General features: G+C 41.9%; 1 long non-coding RNA gene across 1 annotated transcript; it reads left to right on the plus strand.

Moving 5' to 3' along the window:
- Positions 1 to 8,664: 8,664 nt before the first annotated feature.
- Positions 8,665 to 10,003, plus strand: LOC141361412 (uncharacterized). Its single transcript, XR_012367470.1, has 3 exons — positions 8,665 to 8,942; positions 9,160 to 9,253; positions 9,506 to 10,003. It is a non-coding gene; the product is annotated as an uncharacterized lncRNA (long non-coding RNA).
- The last annotated feature ends 9,701 nt before the right edge of the window (positions 10,004 to 19,704 follow it).

Raw genomic sequence — 19,704 nt, forward strand, 5'->3', positions numbered from 1 at the left:
CATAGAGCTGTGGCGGTGGTGTTGGCTGTCTGATCAAGCGTCGGGACCGCCCAGGCGTACTTAGTAAACAGGTCTGTGATCACCAGGATGTTCTGATACCGGTCCTGGGGGCGGCCCAGCGTCAGGAAATCCATTGCCATTATGTGGAGGGGGGCCTTTGCATGGATGGATACCATCGGCGCTCGGGCCTCTCGTCGAGATTTAAACAGTGTGCACCGGGGGCAGGCTTGAATTGAATCATGCACAGACGCCTCCAGCCCAGGCCAGTAAAAGAATCTCCGTAGTAGGGATACGGTCCTCTCCTGTCCCTGGTGTCCCAACTGGTCATGATAGGCTGTGACTAATGCGTTTACCTGGTCGGCGGGTACCACGATCTGGCTCACTTCCTCACCCGACTTCGGGTCGCGGGTCTTCCTACAAAGCACCCCTTCCTGTAGCTCCAACTTCTCCCACTGCCCCAGTAATCTTCTCCCAGTCTCCGTCTGGGCCAATCTTTCCGCCGACATTGGCCGTTTGCTCTGCTCTACCCACATTCTCACCTGGCACACGTCCCGGTCCTGGGCCTGCCTCTCTATCCAGCGGCGGGGGTCCCACCCCCAGTTTCCTGGCACGGCCTCCCGCTGGCCTCCTGGCGCCTCCACGGCCCCGATCATGTAGCCTTCCTCCTGGCTATCTTCCTTCCAATACCCCCGGCGTCTGGGGCTCTTTCCCTCCGGTAGTCTCGAGAGAACATCTGCGTTCGTATGCTCTCGCCCGGGCCGATACTGCAGTTGATAATCGAAGTTAGCCAGCTGAGCCACCCACCGCTGTTCCACGGCCCCCAGCTTCGCCGTCTGTAAATGCACCAGAGGGTTGTTATCGGTAATGACCGTTACCTTGGCTCCCCAAAGATAGTCCTTGAACTTCTCGCTCAAGGCCCACTTCAGGGCCAGCAGTTCCAGTTTAAAGGAGCTGTAGTTGGCATCATTCCTCTCCGCCGGGTGGAGGCTTCGGCTCGCATAAGCGATTACCCGCTCTGTTCCTTCTTGCCGTTGGGCCAGTACTGCTCCCAGTCCCAGGTTGCTCGCGTCTGTATACAAGACAAAAGGTTTAGAAAAGTCGGCGTACGCCAAGATGGGGGCCTGTAGCAATTCCTGCTTCAGCCTCTGAAAAGCCAACTCACAATCATTATCCCAGTTAATCGAGGGTGACCCACGACCCCGGCTTCGGCCCGTGCCAACCAGCAATTGGTTAAGGGGCTTGGCGATCTTCGAGAAGTTTTTAATGAATCGCCGATAATACCCCACGAACCCCAGAAAGGATCGTACTTGCCTTACAGTCTTCGGTGCGGTCCAATCCTTTACCGCAGAGACCTTCTCGGGGTCCACGGCCACCCCTGCTGCGCTGACCACATCCCCTAGGAACCTCACTTCTCGCCGCAGCAGATGGCATTTGTCCGGCTGTAGCTTTAGCCCATATCTCTCCATGGCTCGAAAGACTTCCTCTAGGTGTCGGAGGTGTGAGTCGAAATCTGGGGAATACACAATCACATCATCCAAATATACCAATACTGACTCCATCAACTGACCTCCAAGGCAGCGTTGCATCAGGCGTTGGAACGTGGCCGGAGCGTTGCAGAGCCCGAAAGGCATCCGGTCCCATTCAAATAATCCGAACGGGGTCGTGAAGGCGGTCTTCTCCCTGTCTGCCTCGGCCACTTGCACCTGCCAATATCCGCTAGCCAGATCTAAGGTCGAGTACCAGGCTGACTGCGTGAGACTAGCAAGGGAGTCTTCAATTCGTGGTAAGGGGAATGCGTCCTTCTTTGTTACCAGGTTCAGCTTGCGATAGTCCACACAGAACCTCCAGGCTCCCGTCTTCTTCTGTACGAGCACGATGGGGGCCGCCCAGGGGCTACTACTCTCCCTGACGATGCCCCTGCCCAACAGGCCCTGCAGAAGCGTGCGTACCTCCGCATACAAGGTGGGTGGGATGGGTCGGTACCTCTCCCTACTTGGCCCTGCGTCCCCAGTGGGGATGTGGTGCTCCACCACCCCGGTGCATCCGTAGTCTTCATCGTGCCTTGCAAACACATGTTGCCACTTCCGAAGGAGTGCCTGCAGTTTCTGTGCCTGTACCTGTCCCAGGTCGTCCCCTTGCAATGACTCGCCCGCTAGGTGGTTTGGCACACCTCTCCCTAGGTTATTCGACGGGGCATCCATTTGAGTCAGGGCCACCTCGATCACAGTGGGGCACACCTGACGAAAGCTGACGTCCCTTTCCTCCCTCACCTGGTGGGGCGTGACCATCGTCAACCGGGCCAGTCGTTGATGTCGATATAGTTGTACTGCGTAGGGGTGCTCATTTCGTACCCTCACAGGAATCCTCCCCCGGCGGATCGCCGCTAGTCCCCGTGCTACCTCCACCTGTGGGCAGTCCGTGTGTGGCTCGACCAATACCCACTCCTCTGGGTTCGCCTCCCGAAGGGGCACTCTTGCCCACACGATAGCCTCACTCCTAGGGGGAATAGACAAAGCAAAACGGCACGTTACTCTCCCCACTTCCTCCCGGTCTCTACGCACCTGGTTCATTTGGACCCGGCGGCAGTCAGCCACTACGCGCTCCCACTTGGGCCTCTCAGCAGGTGAGATCCCTGGACCAGGCCTAGCCTGGAATATCTCTTCCCAGCACTCGGAGAGGACATTCATGCCCAATAGGGCTCGGTGGGTGCCCAAACACTTATCTTCAACGATAATCACCCCTTTTTGGGGGACAACGACTCCATGTACTTCCAGATCCGTCAGGCGATAGCCAATGTAGGGGATTTCCAGGCCATTAGCGCCCTTCAACGTCAGCCAGGGGGCCTCCGCTCCTTGTGTTCCCCCTCGTCCGAATATCTCCTTGGAGAGGCTTTCTGCAAACATCTTTACCTGTGAGCCCGTATCTACCAGGCACTGAATCCACTTGCCACACACTTTTACCTCTGCCACCGGGCTGTGCCCGATCATCTGTTGCCTTGAGCTGTCCCTTCTTCCCGGGTCTTCTCGAGGGGCCCCGGCCACACGACCCACTGTGGCCGGTCGTCCTAAAAACCCCCTTCAGATGCCCTGCGGGGCCCACACTGACGGCTAATATGTCCTGGCTCACCACAACGGTTGCAAATCGGTCGCCCCTGGTTATCCCATTCGAACCGGGGCCGATTATAACGGTTCGGTCGTCCCGGCGGCTCTCGGCTCCTCTCCGAGTACACTCGCTCTCGGGGTGCCGGCCTTGGTTCCTCCCGCGCCCTACCTTGGCGCAGCTCTCCCAGGAGGGTCTTAGATATTTCTGACATCTGTTCCCGGACGTCTTTCAAGAGTTCTGCCTTCAGAGCCTGCTTCCAATCCGTGCGCTCAGGTGGTGGTGGCACACTTTCGTTCACAGCCGCACACACTGGAGTCTCACTCACCTCAACCTCGTCGCCCTCCAACGCTAGCGCCTCCTTCCTTAGATCTTCAAATGTGAGGTCGGGGTCTCTCCGAAACTGGACCCTCAGACTCTGTCTCACGGGGCCCTCTTTCATCCCCAAAAGGAATTGGTCGCGCAGCAAAGTCTCTCCATCTCCCAATCCATGATCGCGGCGGGTCTGTAACCGGGTGAACTGCTCTCGCAGTCTCAGGGCAAAAGCTCTAATGGGTTGTCGGGGGCCTTGCTTACTATTGAAAAATTGGGAACGGAGGACGGCTACGGGGGTGTGATCACCATATTGCTCGGTGAGAAACTGGAATATAGTTTGGGCGCTGGTTCGGACAGCTTCAGGGGCGGCCTGAACTTCTCGCCGCGCTTCTCCCTCTAGGGAGTTCAGTACGAACTGGAGCCGCTGGGCTGCACTAAGGCCCTGCAGGTCGGCTAGATACTCCAACTGGGCTTTCCATTCCGTAAGTCGTACTCCCGACTATGTCCCTCCATACTTTTGGACCCAAGGGCTGCCCATAAAGACGGGCACCGCACGGGGTTGGGCTGCGGGTCCCGCGTTGTCGGTCATTGGGCTAGTCTGGTTACTCAACTCGAGGTGGAATCCTGCCGACTACGCCAAAATCTGTCACAAGCCAGGGGCTGGCCGCTAAGGGTTAAGCCACGCCCCTTCTAACTTCCACCTCGAGGAGGTCCCCAAAACCAACCCAATGACCAGACAACAACGAGTACAAGTAAGTATAAAAAATATTCTTTATTTATTTAAATATTTAAAATATAAGGGGACTTGGGGAAAGGGGAATTAAAACTAAGATCAGGATCTGTCCTCCAGGGGGGGGGGGGTTTACGTCGGGGAACGGGCTCCCGCCTCTGGTTCCCTCTGCCCGTGGCGCGCTCCTCTTCCTTCCTGGAGGCAGAATAAAATCACAATGAATATGGGCATGTACTGTTTCCTGTCCGTGTACCTGCGTGTAGTTCGCGGCACTCCGCCGTCTTCCCACGCAGCTCCTTGGTCGTCGACTCACTCTCCCTTCCTGTTTTCCCTTTCTCTCCACAGGCTACAGCTGGGGCACGAAGACACAGTGGATCGTTCTCGTGAGAGTCTCCTCACCTCTCCCCCGACTACAGCTGCTGGGTAAGTATGAATTTTCCTCCTCGACTCGTTACTTTAGTGCTCACACTTGTTCTCTCTCTTCTCCCACAGACAACAGCTGGGACACAAAAGCACAGTGAATCAACTCCAATTTGCTCTCTCACCTCGTCGCTGACTACAACTCCTGGCACGTATGGTTCTCTTTCACAACTGGTCTCCTTAGAGCTCACGCTTGTTCTCTCTCTTTTCCTCCACAGACGACAGCTGGGACATAAAGGCACAGTGAATCGTTCTCAGTTAGTTCTCTCACCTCGTCGCTGATTACAGCTTCTGGTACGTATGGTTCTCCTTCACAACGGGTCTCCTTAGAGCTCACACTGGTTCTCTCTCTCTTCCTCCACAGACGACAGCTGGGACACAAAGGCACAGTGAATCGTTCTCGGTTAGTCCTCTCACCTCGTCGCTGATTACAGCTCCTGGTACGTATGGTTCTCCTTCACAACGGGTCTCCTTAGAGCTCACACTGGTTCTCTCTCTCTTCCTCCACAGACGACAGCTGGGACACAAAGGCACAGTGAATCGTTCTCGGTTAGTTCTCTCACCTCGTCGCTGATTACAGCTTCTGGTACGTATGGTTCTCCTTCACAACGGGTCTCCTTAGAGCCCACACTGGTTCTCTCTCTCTTCCTCCACAGACGACAGCTGGGACACAAAGGCACAGTGAATCGTTCTCGGTTAGTCCTCTCACCTCGTCGCTGATTACAGCCTCTGGTACGTATGGTTCTCCTTCACAACGGGTCTCCTTAGAGCTCACACTGGTTCTCTCTCTCTTCCTCCACAGACGACAGCTTTCTTCCCTGTTGATGGACAGACTGAACTGGTTACACTTCTCGGGGTGGCGGACTTACGATAACGGCTAGGCGTACTGCAATCGACCGGCAGTGGTTTCCAAGATAGCGCCGGGGACCAAACCCTCTCGGCTGACTCGTTGGCTCAACAGAGGGGCGGGAGTGTCACGCCGTCACACCGGGTCGAGCGCTGCCCTTTCCTCGACGCCCGTTGGCAATCGACAACCGGACCGGGGCGCCCCTTTGTAGAGACCTCGGGGCAGCGGATCTCCTTCGCCTCTGACTCTGTGATGATAAACAGCACACAGGTAAAGTAGCAATGAAAACTGGTAATACTCACACCGCCAGTCGTACAGATCTTCACCGCCACTCCTAACACAAGTCCGCCAAGCGTCTGGCTACGAAAGTACTTCAGGAACTATTCCGTAATTTCTAGGGCTGAAACACACTCACAGCATAATCGTACACAGGGTTATTCTAGGATCCGTTTTCCTCTTCAGCGCCCCTAGCGAGTGACTGGAGGCGGGGTACGTCTGACACGACACAGCAATCTCACTGCAATATACACAGCACCACTTCAAAGTGAAATTTCTACATCCAAGACTCACCCACCACGCTCAGTGCACCCAATAGACGCCCGTCTTCCTTCGCCTCGCTCTGGGCAAGAATGTGGAGATGGTAACACGGCCTAGCAGTTGTTTTCCGTCACTGTGGCTGTCTCACACAAAGACCCTGTGGCTCACCCACCACGCTGACTCAGGGGCAGGGCCACCCACTCTCGCTGGAAAGCGCTTAAAAGATATCCAGGTCAAGTACAAACAAGATACATTCAATGCATGAATTCGTTTACTCACAACTGCGGTGCTTCGGTTATCTCACGCTTCCTTAGGTTAACTTCTCCTTACGATGATTCCAGCCACACAGATAACGGTTTCTCCAGTCTTCAATACCACCACTACACAGATGGGTACTCACGATAGCACGTTCCTTCTTCTTTCACTTCATTCATACAAGGTCAGTCTCCGTTTACTTTCCAACCCGTAAGGTCTTCAATATCTGCATCAGCCAAAATCCCACGATGCACAAAGAGAGAGAGAGCAAGTCCAACAATCCGACTGGCGTACCCGGTGAGTTTAACTCGGCGCTACAGCACACACCAACACTGGTCATAACAACAACAAACTGTGGTTTAAACTGCTCTTAAGTATCTGCCTGGGTGTTGCCTTCGTCCAATCACCTGGCGTTCTTGTTAATTACTCACAGCTGTCCGTAGTTTGGCTGATTACAGCCCTCGCGGTGCTACCGGATGTCCGGTGTTTTCTCTTCCCGGTCCGGGCGGAAACATCCGGGCGGAACCAAACTTTCCCAACTTTTGGTTCCGCCCAAAAGATCGTCACTCCTGTGACAAATACAGATTTAAAGTGGAATGGGGACAAGGGAATGTGCATATCTTTCCGGAGACAGTAAAAATAACTGTAAAAGGTGAGTTTGTGTTTTTTTTTTTTTTTTTGAAGATGTGTCAATTAGGAAGACTTCTTTGTAGTATGATTGTTAAAACACCATCATTGTAGTTAATTTTATTGTGTCTTTAATATTTTTCACATCATAAACACATGTAGTATATATACAGAGCTTTTATGTTACACTAAAATACACTTCATAGCTTTTGTGATAAATCTTAATTTGTATATAAAACAAATCTTAAAGGAATAGTTCACCCAAAAATTAAACTTCTGTCATCATTTACTCACTCTCATGTTGTTACAAACCATGTATTAGTTTTTTTATTTTGATAAAAACGAAAGAAGATATTTTAATAAATGATAGTTTACTAGTTCGCCTGCGCATTCAGGTCTTAATGATTAATGGTAAACGAACTTGGCTTGCTGTCCTTGAAGGGAGCTCTGAACCTTCAGAGAGAGCAAACCTGAGGCCCGGGCGCGAGCCCCAAGTTCAACCCCCCTGCTACAGAACTGCAAAGAGGAAGAAAGAGAGAGTGAAGGAGGAGATGAGGAGGAGGAGGGATGCCGGAAAAAATTGCAGCTGGGCGCGGAGGTCTGAATATATGCCTTATGTATGCCCATGATGATGATGATTGACAGGTCTGAATGTTTAGGCTCCTCCCGAACCTACGTTTAGAACTACATTAAGCACCCAGCTGATTGTAACCATTGACTTCTATAGTAGGAAAACAAATTTTATGGAAGTATTGTAATAAGGAACAATTATGATGAAGAAAAAGCTACAATCAGCTGCAGTGCTTAGTTACCATCATTTACAGTATCAAAATTTCTTCTTTTGTCAGAAAAAAAAGATATTCATACAGGTTTAGAACAACATGAGGATGAGAAAATAATCACAGATTTTTTTATGTTTGGCTGAACTTTTTTATGTGTTTTTCGAGTACACTGAATGATAAGCAATATGTTCTTTTAACCATGCATTTTGAATGCACAATACAAATATACTCATAGGATTTCTGATTACAATAAGTGATTGGATTTTCAGAACTCACCCAGAAGCCAATAATGGATACTCCAGTGCTCACAGCGGGACAACCGGAAACGGTATCCTGCACAATTCCAGGGGATTGTTTGAATCCCATGCATCAGATCATGTGGACAGTAATTGATAATGGTACAATTAAACAAACATTAAATGCAGTTCCTGGGTTTGAAAAGGTATATTCAATCCTGTTTTTTGATCCTGAGCCTGAGCACCACAAAACTAAGCTCACATGCACAGTGATATTTAATGGAAATATCCGGACAGAAACGAGTGTGACCCTGAAAGTAAGATGTACGTTTAATTTTTTTATTCTTAACATTCTCTCTCTATAAAATGGTACGCAATGCAATCTTTTTTTTCAATGTTGCTTCTTTATTTGTTGGTTGCTAAGGCACGCATCAACACTGATATTAAGACCAGCAGAACATGTATCTGGTATTAAAGGGATAGTTCACCCAAAATGAAAATTCTGTCATCATTTACTCACTGTCATGTTGTTACAAACCCGTATAAATTTCTTGGTTCTGATTAACATGAAGTAAGTAACCAAACCTTTCAGGAGCCCCATTCAGTTCCATCGTATTTCTTTTTCCTACTATGGAAACAAAGCAACCCTGCTATTTTTTGAGTGCTCTTTTAGCCAAGGGCCTTTTGACACAATACCATAGCAACCATTCACTATTCAATACCGTTCCATGTTCAATTAATTTAATGTGTTCACATATGTCAAATTTAAAGTGAGTTAAAGAGCTTCGCTGTTATTCATTTCTTTTCAGTTGCTCCCAGAATTCGAAACACCTCCAGTTGCTCTCTTTGGGGTGATACATTGACCTGTATGTGTGTCAGTGATGGTTTTCCATTGGCCGATATTTCCTGGCCACTTTTAGATGTTGCCGCTGATTTTTACAGTATTGCTACATCAAGAGAGGACTACAGTATGAGTAACATCTCCATCTCTGGCTTCAGTCGCCTCAACTCAACCGTCAAATGTATCAGTAAGAACAAATTGGGTGAGGCACAGATGGAAATCCCAGTGAACATTTTCTCTGAAACTCATAAAGGTAGGCAGAATACGTTCATTGTGTTTGTATAATGGGGTAAAATGACCTTCACCTTGTAAAGTTGAAGTGCAAATAAGACCTGTTATTATTTTACATTTGATTCATTTTTCCCTTTCTTTGTTGCTACAGTGCGCATTAGAATGGTAAACATCTGTTATTTGATTTTACGATGCCTAAAATTTCTTCTGTTCTCTTTTTTCTGTATTTGATCTTTTAGTAAGTGGGAGTTTGTCTATGCCTTGGATGTTCTGTATTCTTTCAGTTGTTTTTAATGTCATCTTCTCTGTGGCTATGATGGTCCTTTACTTATGGTAAGAACTTTAAAAACGCACAAATAAAATTGTGTCATCTTTCTGTTAAACTAGAGTTTAAAAGATATTGATGCAGTCACGTCAAGCATGTATTTATTGACAATTGATGAATCTGCTTTATAAGAGGTTGTGTTTAAATGTAACTAAGCAATATGTAATATATTGCAAATAACATATAATGAAGATATGAAAATTTTAATTTCTAAATTTCTTTGGTCTGACAACTAAATGAAGATTAATTTCTTTTGACAGGAGGAGACGAGGAAATAAGACACCAAAAGATGACAAACATGTCTATATGACTACAATGAAGAGAGAGGAATCCCTGTATCAGACTATCAACACTTCAGAAAGATCTTAGTGCTTAGTCTGAAACTGACGAATGAATCTATATACATATATGTATATGGTCTGATATCTATGTGCGATTAAGTGGAGGCGGGGACTAATTCGCATATTCGTTCATCTGCATAGCCAATATTAAATGAGAAAAGTGTGTACAGTTACATTTAAACTATTATAAAGCAAGTAGAAATTACTGTCACAAGAAAAAACTTTTACATATGCTGTTATGATGCTCAAAGATGAGTTTTAAGTGATGATATCATCCAAATATAGAGGGACTTAAAATATTTTAGTGCTATTGTTTTGTCTCAAGATGTAAACAATGTTTTGTACGTTTCTTTTTGTTAGAAAAAACTATGTATAACTAATCTAGAATCTTAACCCTAAACTCTTCTAAATAATATTAGCCCGATGTTTTTTATATAATATATTTTCTTTGCTGGTTATGTTAAAGGAACTTAAATTACTCTACTACTAGTTTTACTGTAAATGTTTTACTGTTTTTCCATTTTGTATCTTTTTCACTATTAAATGTGGTGCATGTAAATTTTAGTGGCATCTAGTGATGAGAATGTGAATTGCAGTCAATAGCTCACCCCTCAATTTCAAAACGCATACAGGAGCCGCCACAGGACAAACATATCGTCATTTGACCACATAGGGACAAAATGCGCTCTTTAAGATAGTTTGTCCGTTTAGGGCCAATGTAGAAACATGACAGCGACTTCCATGTAAGGAAACCTGTGGTGTATGTAGATAAAAACGACTCATTCTAAGATAATAAAAACAATAAAGTTCATTATTCAAGGCCTTTGTACAGCACTGATAATATAGTTATGTATATTATATTGCATTTCTGTCAAAAGATCCTTCAAAAAGTTTCACAATACATCTCTAAATAAGAATGACATCAATTCGATACCGGAGATTTTTATTAAACAAAAAAGAAAGAAAAAGAGCACAAAACATCAAATTATTATGAATGAACAGTGCTATTTATTTAAATAAAGATTGACAATTGATTTCTGCATTATTATGTCAATGAGTAAACATTATAATATTGTGATCAATATTATTGCCATCACACAGTCAGATACATACAAATATTCTTTACAACACTCAAAGTGAAAAATTAGGTTTGATTTATAAAGGCAAATATTTGCTAACAAATAAATAAACATTTGTGAAGATTTGTGTACGTTAATGCACATTATATAATGTCACGTTGTGTTTGATTTTCTGCAAAATATACACCATTGTAGCACAATGTATGTTCTTGTTGTGCAGTCAAGAGGTTCACAACCCAGAACTATATATCATGCAGAATATTTATTAATCTGTTAGTTTAATTGTATTGCAAGGGCAGATCGCAAGTACTGACCACCTAACTTCTATCTGACACAACCTTATAGAGGATTACATAATTACACAAAACATGACATGACAAAGCACCTTCCTTTCCTGTTGAGTGTTTCTTGATATATTAGTAAAAAAATGTACAATCTATTAATCTCGTAATATTTTTGTATGACTTTACTATATCAGTTCTTATAGCTTTACTCTATTGGATTGCAGTTTGCACCAGGACTGTGCTATTACACTTTTCGGAGATTTTTGCAATTTTGATAGTGTTTTGATCGTGTTAATTTATTATGGCGGCAGGCGCTTCATACAGCGCAGTCGCATTAGCGTGAGCGCGCCGCTGTATTTTGCTATCAACACAAACTGTCTTTAGACTATTATAAGAGTTCTCAAAGTTGGTAAACAAGATTTCAAATTTTCTTAACCAGGTGAATCCTGTAACCTTTTTATGAGAAAAAGTGAGAAAAGACAAAAATATCTGGTATGGTTACAGGCAAAAATAGGTGAACATACATTCCTAATGAATACATAAAGAAACTGATAAAAAAATTTCAATGCTTTGTGAACACTAACATCTACATTGAGACAGCGCTTTCCTAAAAATAATCTGGCATAATTTACTCATGTTGTTACAAAGCCGCATTTCATTGAACACAAAAGTTGACATTTCAAACAATGTTATCATGGCTTTTCTCTATACATAAAGTAAATAAGGTGCTTAAAAAATTATTAAAATGACAATTAAATCATCATGAAAGTTCTTCGAAGCCTGTATCTTTCCTTATCCACTATACCAGCTCTGGTCACCATTCACTTTCATTGTATGGAAAAATCCATTAAATGACTTTAGTGTTCAAAAGACACAAAAGAAATTCAAAATGTGTTCAATGAGTCATGATTAAAAATCACCCCAAAATGAAGATTCTGTCATCATTTTCTCACTTTCTCTCTTTGTCTTGATCAACAAGAAGATATTTTGAGAAATGTTTGTAACCAAACCGATCATGAGCCCTATTCATTTTCATAGTAAAAAAAGGAAGTGATGGTTACAAACATTCCTTAAAATAACTTCATTTGTGTTCATCAGAACAAAGAAATTTATACAGGTTTGTAACAACATAAGAGTGAGAAAATGATGACAGAATCTTCATTTTTGGGTGAACTATCCCTTTAATGCATTTGAAAGTCTGAAATGTTTGTCAAGGCAAATAAGGATTTTTAATAAAAAGTGTTTTCTTTACTGATTCAGAACGTTTAACCAATAAGCTTATTTTCAAAATAATTTATCAGATCACATTCTGCAGTGTGGCACACGATACTGATAACTGACTGATAATTTAAAGTTGCGATCTTAATCGAAATGGTGTTATTCAGTCTGCCAGCAAAATGTGAATGCCAGTGTTTCATTTTTGACTCCTAAACTTTTTATAATAGCAACTTTGTTTTAAAAGGCAATACAATTTGTAAGGCTACACACCTTACAACAAACTCTTTTATGTTGTTCAACCTATAGGTACAACCCCTAGTCTTACTTGTAAACATGCTTTGTACTTTATGTTAGCTCAATGACAAAATGTTAAATCATTTGTAAGCTGCTTTGGATAAAAGCGTCTGCTAAATAAATAAACAAACAAATGTAAATATAATGTAACCAGTAGTGCCATACAGACTCCCAGAGAGCAAATCAAAGATCATGGTGACAGTGTATAGTCGTGTGTATAGTTTTAAGGTTAAAAAAGACAAACATCTGGTGTTACGGCCTTTTCATTACAGCTGCAGCTGAACATCCCATAATAGATTTTGATATCTTAGATCATAGATATGTATATAAAGGCTAGATGGCTCAAGGCGGAGTCCCTAACGGCATCACCTGGCGGCCATCTTACGACAGGGCGGTCGCTCACTCGTAGCATTCAGTTTAATGGTGCAGGTACTTTTAAATGACCATAACTTGCTCAATTTTCTACCGATTTTCAAACGGTTTGGGTTTTTACAAACGTTATTAACGTGGCTATAATTATGGATGCTTTAACATGTTTCATGAATTTTTATTTTTATTTTTAGTATAGGTATGCAGTGTCATAGGTACATCTTTGACGTTTATAACAAACCAAACCGTTTGAAAATCGGTAAAAAATTAAGCAAGTTATGGTCATTTAAAAGTACCTGCATCATTAAAACTCAATGCTACGAGTGAGCGAGCGCCCTGTCGTAAGATGGCCGCCAAAATGCGGACGTTGCACTCAATTGGCCAGCAGCGCAGACGAGCCATCTAGCCTTTATATATATATCTGGATGAATCATTTTGGAACCTGTTCCAACTTAATTCCGTACTTCCAACCTATATATTAAAGCTAATAACAATAAGAAAACTTTGGTGGTGAAAAAATGGCAAGTAAAGTTGTACAATAACCAGGTTGCATAAGTGTGCACACCCTTAAACTAAAACTTAGTTTAAGCACCTTTAGATTTTAGCACAGCATTCAATCTTAATGGGAATGTGTCAATCAATTTCACACTTTTTGAATTTGCAATATTTTGCCATTTCTCCTTGCAAAAGCATTTTAAATCTGTCAAATTGGTTGGGTGTCTCCTTTGCACAGCCCTCTTCAGATCACCCCATAGATTTTGGATGGGATTTAGATCCGGACTCTTGCTGGGCCATTCCAAAACCTTGATCTTTGTTTTGGTGAAGTCATTCCTTTGTTGATTAGATGTGTGCTTTCTGTCATTGTCATGCTGTGAGGTGAAATTTATCTTCATTTTAAGTGTTTGGCAGAAGCCTTTAGGTTTTGGGCCAAAATTGACGGGCATTTGGAGCTACTCATTATTCCATACACCCTGATTAAAACCCCAGCTCCAGCTGAAGAAAAGCAGCCACAAAGTATGATGCTGTCACCTTCATGCTTTACTCTGGGCATGGTGTTCATTTGGTGATGTGATGTGGGTTTTATTTTCTCATTGTATCAGAGTAACATCAATCATTGACATAATTCTCATTATTCTGTTTTTTCATATTGTCTCTTTTTCACTATTAAATGTGGTGCGTGTAAATTTTAGCAGCATCTAGTGGTGAGAATGCGACTTGCAGTCAATAGCTCACCCCTAAAAAAAAAACGGCTCATTCTAAGATAATAAAAACAATAGAGTTCATTATTCAAGGTCTTTGCACAGCACTCATAATATAGTTATGTATATTATATTGCATTTCTGTCAAAAGATTCTTCTAAAAGTGACACAACTTTAAATAAGAATGACATCAATTCGATAGCAGAGACTTTTATTAAACAAAAAAGAAAGAAAAAGAGCACAGAACATCAAATTATTATGAATGAACAGTGCTATTTATTTAAATAAAGATTGACAATTGATTTCTGCATTATTATGTCAATGAGTAAACAATATTATATTTGTCACGGTCCTGTCAGATATCTGTGCTAGATGTAGGTCTGAGTGCATCTGACAGGACCGTGGCAGTATCATGTTCTGTGTGGGGACATGTGGGATCACATTCTGTGTGTGGCTTCCACATGTTCCCGGTGTCTTGTTGCTGTCGTGATCTTGCCAGACCTTAGTATTGTTTCAGGTCTATGTTCTGAGGGCAAGGTCAGGGCAGCATTGTGTTTTGTGGGAACACGTGTGTTTCACATTATTTCTGTGTGACACGTGTTCCCCAGTGTGGTGTGGCTGTCATGGTCTTGCCTGACCTTGGTTATTATCCAGAGGGCAAGACCAGGGCAGCATTGTGTTTATGTGGGAATACGTGTTGTTTCACATCATGTATGTGTAACACGTGTTCCCAGTGTCTTGTCACTTTTACCCTACTCCCTTATGTAATCATGTCTTAAGTGATTAATTATGTTCACCTGTTCCCCATTGATGTGGTGTCTTTATAATGCCCTTGTGTTCTCTGTGTGGTGTGCGTGCGTTATTGTAGTTACTGTGTTGATGTTTCCCAGTCACCCATCCGAGTTATTCTCGTGTTCTGTTTTCATTTGTGTTTCATCACAGTGTTTTTGTTCCTTTCTGTTTTACCCCCTCGTGGGTATTTTATGTTATTCCTTTTGTAAATAAATCTTAGTTATTTTATACATCCTTTGCGTTTGGGTTCTCCTTTTGGTTTTCACTTCCCGGTGTAGAACCGGTCGTGACAATATTGTGATCAATATTATTGCCATCACACAGTCATATACATGACCTCGCTCAAACTCGACTTCTGGCCGAGGTCAAGGAGCTCGCTGAACATGTCAAGAGGTTTGGGAACAATTACAAATTTATTTTACAGCATTTAAGCTGCTGGGTCTCAAATTGTGTATTGGCTACTGAGAATTTTGCTTTGTTTCAAGTTTGTGACAGACTTGAAATATATATTATCCCCTCCACTGTTTCTTTCAGCAGTCGAGCTCTCCGAGATGGAACTGAAAGCTTTAGCAGGCTGACAGTTGATCCTAGAAGAAGAGATTCAGGTTAAGAGCAACTCCGTCCATGAGGTGATCTGTCGACAGCTGCGTGAATCTGTCAATATTCACATCCTGAATGGATATATGAAGATGAAGATGATGCACTGCTGTGGATGTTTTGGAAATTCGTGTCATCAGAATGTGAAGATTTGTGCATCGTGCATCATCGGGTTTAAATCTCTTGTGTTTGCTTTGTATGTTGTACAAAATGTAATGCATTTGAAAGTGTGGAGCCTGAATGTTTGTAAAGGCAACTTTTTTTTATAAAAAGTGTTTTCTTTGCTGATTCAGTACATTTAACCGATAAGTTTATTTTCAGAAAAATCTATCAGATCAAATTCTGCAGTGTGGCACATGATACTGATAACTGACTGATTTTAAAGTCGCGATCTTAATCGAAATGGTGTTATTCAGACTGTCAGCAAAATGCAAATGTTGACAATCCCGTGTTTCATTTTATAATAACAGCTTTATTTTAATAGGCAATACAACTTGTAACAAATCTTGCTAAAACTTTACAACAAACTGTAAATAAAAACCTCTTCAGTGTTGTTTAAAGTTACCAAACTTTAGTTCAGTTAAACTTGACAAAAATCACAACTTTACAACAAACTATCAAAAAAAAACCTCTTGTTCAACAGCCCCAAATCTTACTTGTGAACATGCCTTTATAAACTGCAGTTTATGTTAGCTCGATGACAAAATGTTAAATCATTTGTAAGCTGCTTTGAATTAAAGCGTCTGCTAAATAAATATACAAATGTAAATATAATGTAACCAGTAGTGCCATACAGACTCATAAAGCAACCTAAAGATCATGGTGACAGTATAGTCATGTGTGTAGTTTTATGTTCAAAACGACAACCATCTGGTGTTATGGCCTTATCATTACATATGCGGTTGACACATCCCATAATATTCTAGATCACCTTGAACATTAAAGTTACATTACCATGGTTACACACTTCTTTTAAAAGCAAGTAGCGCAATAACCAAAGGCAATCAGTTCCATTAATCTGATCTGAAGAAAACTCCTCTTATATTCTATCATGGTAAGAGATCATTTATATTAAGATCATTTTAAAAATAGTAATCTATTAGTCTTAAAAGTGTAAAAACTTAAATATTGGGTATTGATTGTGCATTTTTTACTGTAACACCTACAAAAATGTTCTTTACATTATAATGGCTGTATTTCAATCTCATCACATTAACAGGACATGCTGCAAACTCTGCTGCTCATTTTAACTCTAGTAAAAATGACAGATTGTGAAGGTGAGTGCTAACTTGGTTATATTTCTAATTACATTTCTACTGTTTAGTTTTATAATGGATCACTTTATAAAACAGGGATCCATAATACATATTAATATGTTGATATCGGCTACTTGTTATTCTATGTATTTAAATAATTTAAATATTAAAAACACTGTAGATTTGGAAAATATTTAAGGTGACAAATGATTAAACTTTGCTCTTTATATGACAGTTTAATGATAAAACCTTTAATGAAAACGACAATATCCTGCAATGGTTTAAGTCTGCATTTTCTGTTTTCAATATGACAGACCTTGTTGGATTTCGGTCTGACTTTTCCATCAAAGTTGACAGAAACATCACAGGAGAGGCTGGTTTGTGCATTATAGTACGCTGTTATTTTACTGTTCCTGAAAAGATTAGGTCCAAACGCTTAAAAAGAACCTGGTTCAAAGGAGATCCACAAAACCCAAATGTTGAAGTTCCTTGTATTGACTTAAATGAGGCTCCTTCAAGTAGTTTTGGATGCCATTTTAAGCTATTAAACTTGGTTGAGGGGGAATCTGACGGTGAATACAGATTTAAAGTGGAATGGGGAAAAAGGAGTGTGCATATCTTTCCTGAGACAGTAAAAATGACTGTAAAAGGTGAGTTTGTGTTTGTTTGAAGGTGTAATGCTTCAATTAGAAAGATTTCTCTCTAGTATGATTTTTAAAACACCATCATTTGAGTTCATTTTATTGTGTCTTTAAAGTGCCCATATTATGACTGCTTTTTTATAAGTTAAATAGGTGTATGAGTTCCATAAAGCATGTTTCAAAAGTTATTTGCTCGAAATAGCTTGTAGGAAAAGATTGTTACCCATCTCTAGTAGCCTCTGTTTCAGGGCATTTCAGATTGTGCCGTTTTGAGTTGGTCATTACATATTTATGAGCTGCTGCTCCTTTGATCACGCCCCACTACTAACGTCATGTGCCCGTGCGTGTGCTCAGTTGTATCGTGAGTGGTACAGGCCATACTGTGTTATTATTTTTATATTGTTAACAGGTTATGTTGCCAACAGACAAATCAAGCAGAAAAGTATCACTAATAAGTACACTGTAGGAGAAGAAACTCATCATGACACACAATGATTCCAGAGTAAATTGTGATGTAGCAGTTTCAACAATACACTCGTTTTCCCTGAACAATGCTAACATATTCCCGTTATAAAACATTTTCAAATGCATTATTTTTGCAAATGACAGAAATTTAGACCCGGTGGGGGATGTATATGCTTGTGGGCCGCATGCTAACTGCTAGAAGCTAGCGGGAGGTCCGGACCGTAAAGTTACAAGTCTTGGGGGTACATTGGCCTCGTCAGAAAAGCCGGGTCGGTAGGCTAAGGCCCAGTCTCGGTTAGTTTGGCAAAAAACTTTTAGTTTGGCAAAGCACTATTACTTAGTTCATGTAGAATTGTAAAATAAAGCCGTTAAATATTTTTTTTAACTTTCGAAACCACGCTGCAACTATCTAGCCTGCAAAAAATATCTATATAGCGTACTGTCTACAAACAATAACATATACATTTAAAAGGTATAATTTACGGCATTAGCATCAATGTATGATCTCTGTTTTGAGATACAGATGCTCATAAATGTAGTATTTTGTGACAGAAGATGACAACATGCAAAATATAACGTGACTTCTTACCTTTTGTGTTGATATAGCGATCGCGAATCGAAACCAGTCTGTTTCAGATGTGTGAATAATCCATGAAAGTCCAATAAAATACATTCAATGACCATTTTTGTCCACAAATGCATATAATCCGTGAAAGCTAAGTACATAGTCTGTTGTTTACATCAGATTTCGCATGAACGTCTTTGCGTCGTAACACACTGTATATGAGATCACATTTTAGGTTTAAATAAACACGCGTTTAAACTCTGTTTTTAAAAGAAGGCGGGAGTAATCCATAATATCAAAATAGCGCTAGTTACGTCACAACGGAGCTGAGTTTGAACTCGCGCAATCTGAGACTCAAGGCAGAGGACATTCAGAAACCTGTATCTTACTCAAAATAGCATGGATGGATTTTTTTCCAAGTTTGTATGCGTGTGGGAGCATCAGAGACACAAAATAACACCCCAAAATCCAGAAAAGGTGAGTTTTCCATGATATGGGCACTTTAATATTTTCCACGTCTTGAACACATAGGGCTCTATCATACACCAGGCGCAATGCGTGTGACTTTTGCTACACTATAAAAAAATTCTGTAAAAAATTATTGCAGCTGGGTTGCCGGTAATTTACAGTAGATTTAAATTTATGTTATTTACTGGCAAGAGTTAGTTCAAAGTTAAATAAGTTTTAAATATTAACAAGTCTTGGTAACACTTTATTTTACGACCCGCAAAGCACTGCGTAATTAAACCGAATTTACAGCGTACCTATTTGTGACAACAGGGTACCTCTACAGTACATACTTGTAGGTATAAGGGAATAATATTTTAAAGGAACAGTATGTAGGAAATGTATATCAATTAATCATATGATGGCCCTGATATGTCACTAGACATTAAGAAATCATTTTCATTTCAAATACTTATATCACTGACAACAGTGGTCTGGCCAGGATATTGTCATTTAAAAAGTGGAGTTGCAGCCCTCAACTGATGTTTACGTTGTCATTTTGTGTATTGGCCACCAGTATTGGCCACTGTGTGATTGCAGTACCAGTTTTAGCCACAAGTTTTGTGATTGCAATTCCAGTTTTGGCCACAATCCTACATACTGTTCCTTTAAGTTTGGGGTAATAAGGGGGTAAGAATATGAAAAATTATAAATTATTTATACTCTAAGTATTTTATAACAACAGGGTACCTATTGTAGTATAACGTGGTATGTATGACTTAGTCAAGTCTATGGGGAAATTATGTTATATTTTTTATTTTATTTTATTGTGAATTTTTCGTATTGACTACTGAATGTTGTATACAGTCAATGTCTAAGTCACATCGGCAAATAAATATAGCCTAACAGCAC

Source organism: Misgurnus anguillicaudatus, chromosome 24 (genome assembly GCF_027580225.2).
Source record: "Misgurnus anguillicaudatus chromosome 24, ASM2758022v2, whole genome shotgun sequence".
Taxonomy (NCBI): domain Eukaryota; kingdom Metazoa; phylum Chordata; class Actinopteri; order Cypriniformes; family Cobitidae; genus Misgurnus; species Misgurnus anguillicaudatus.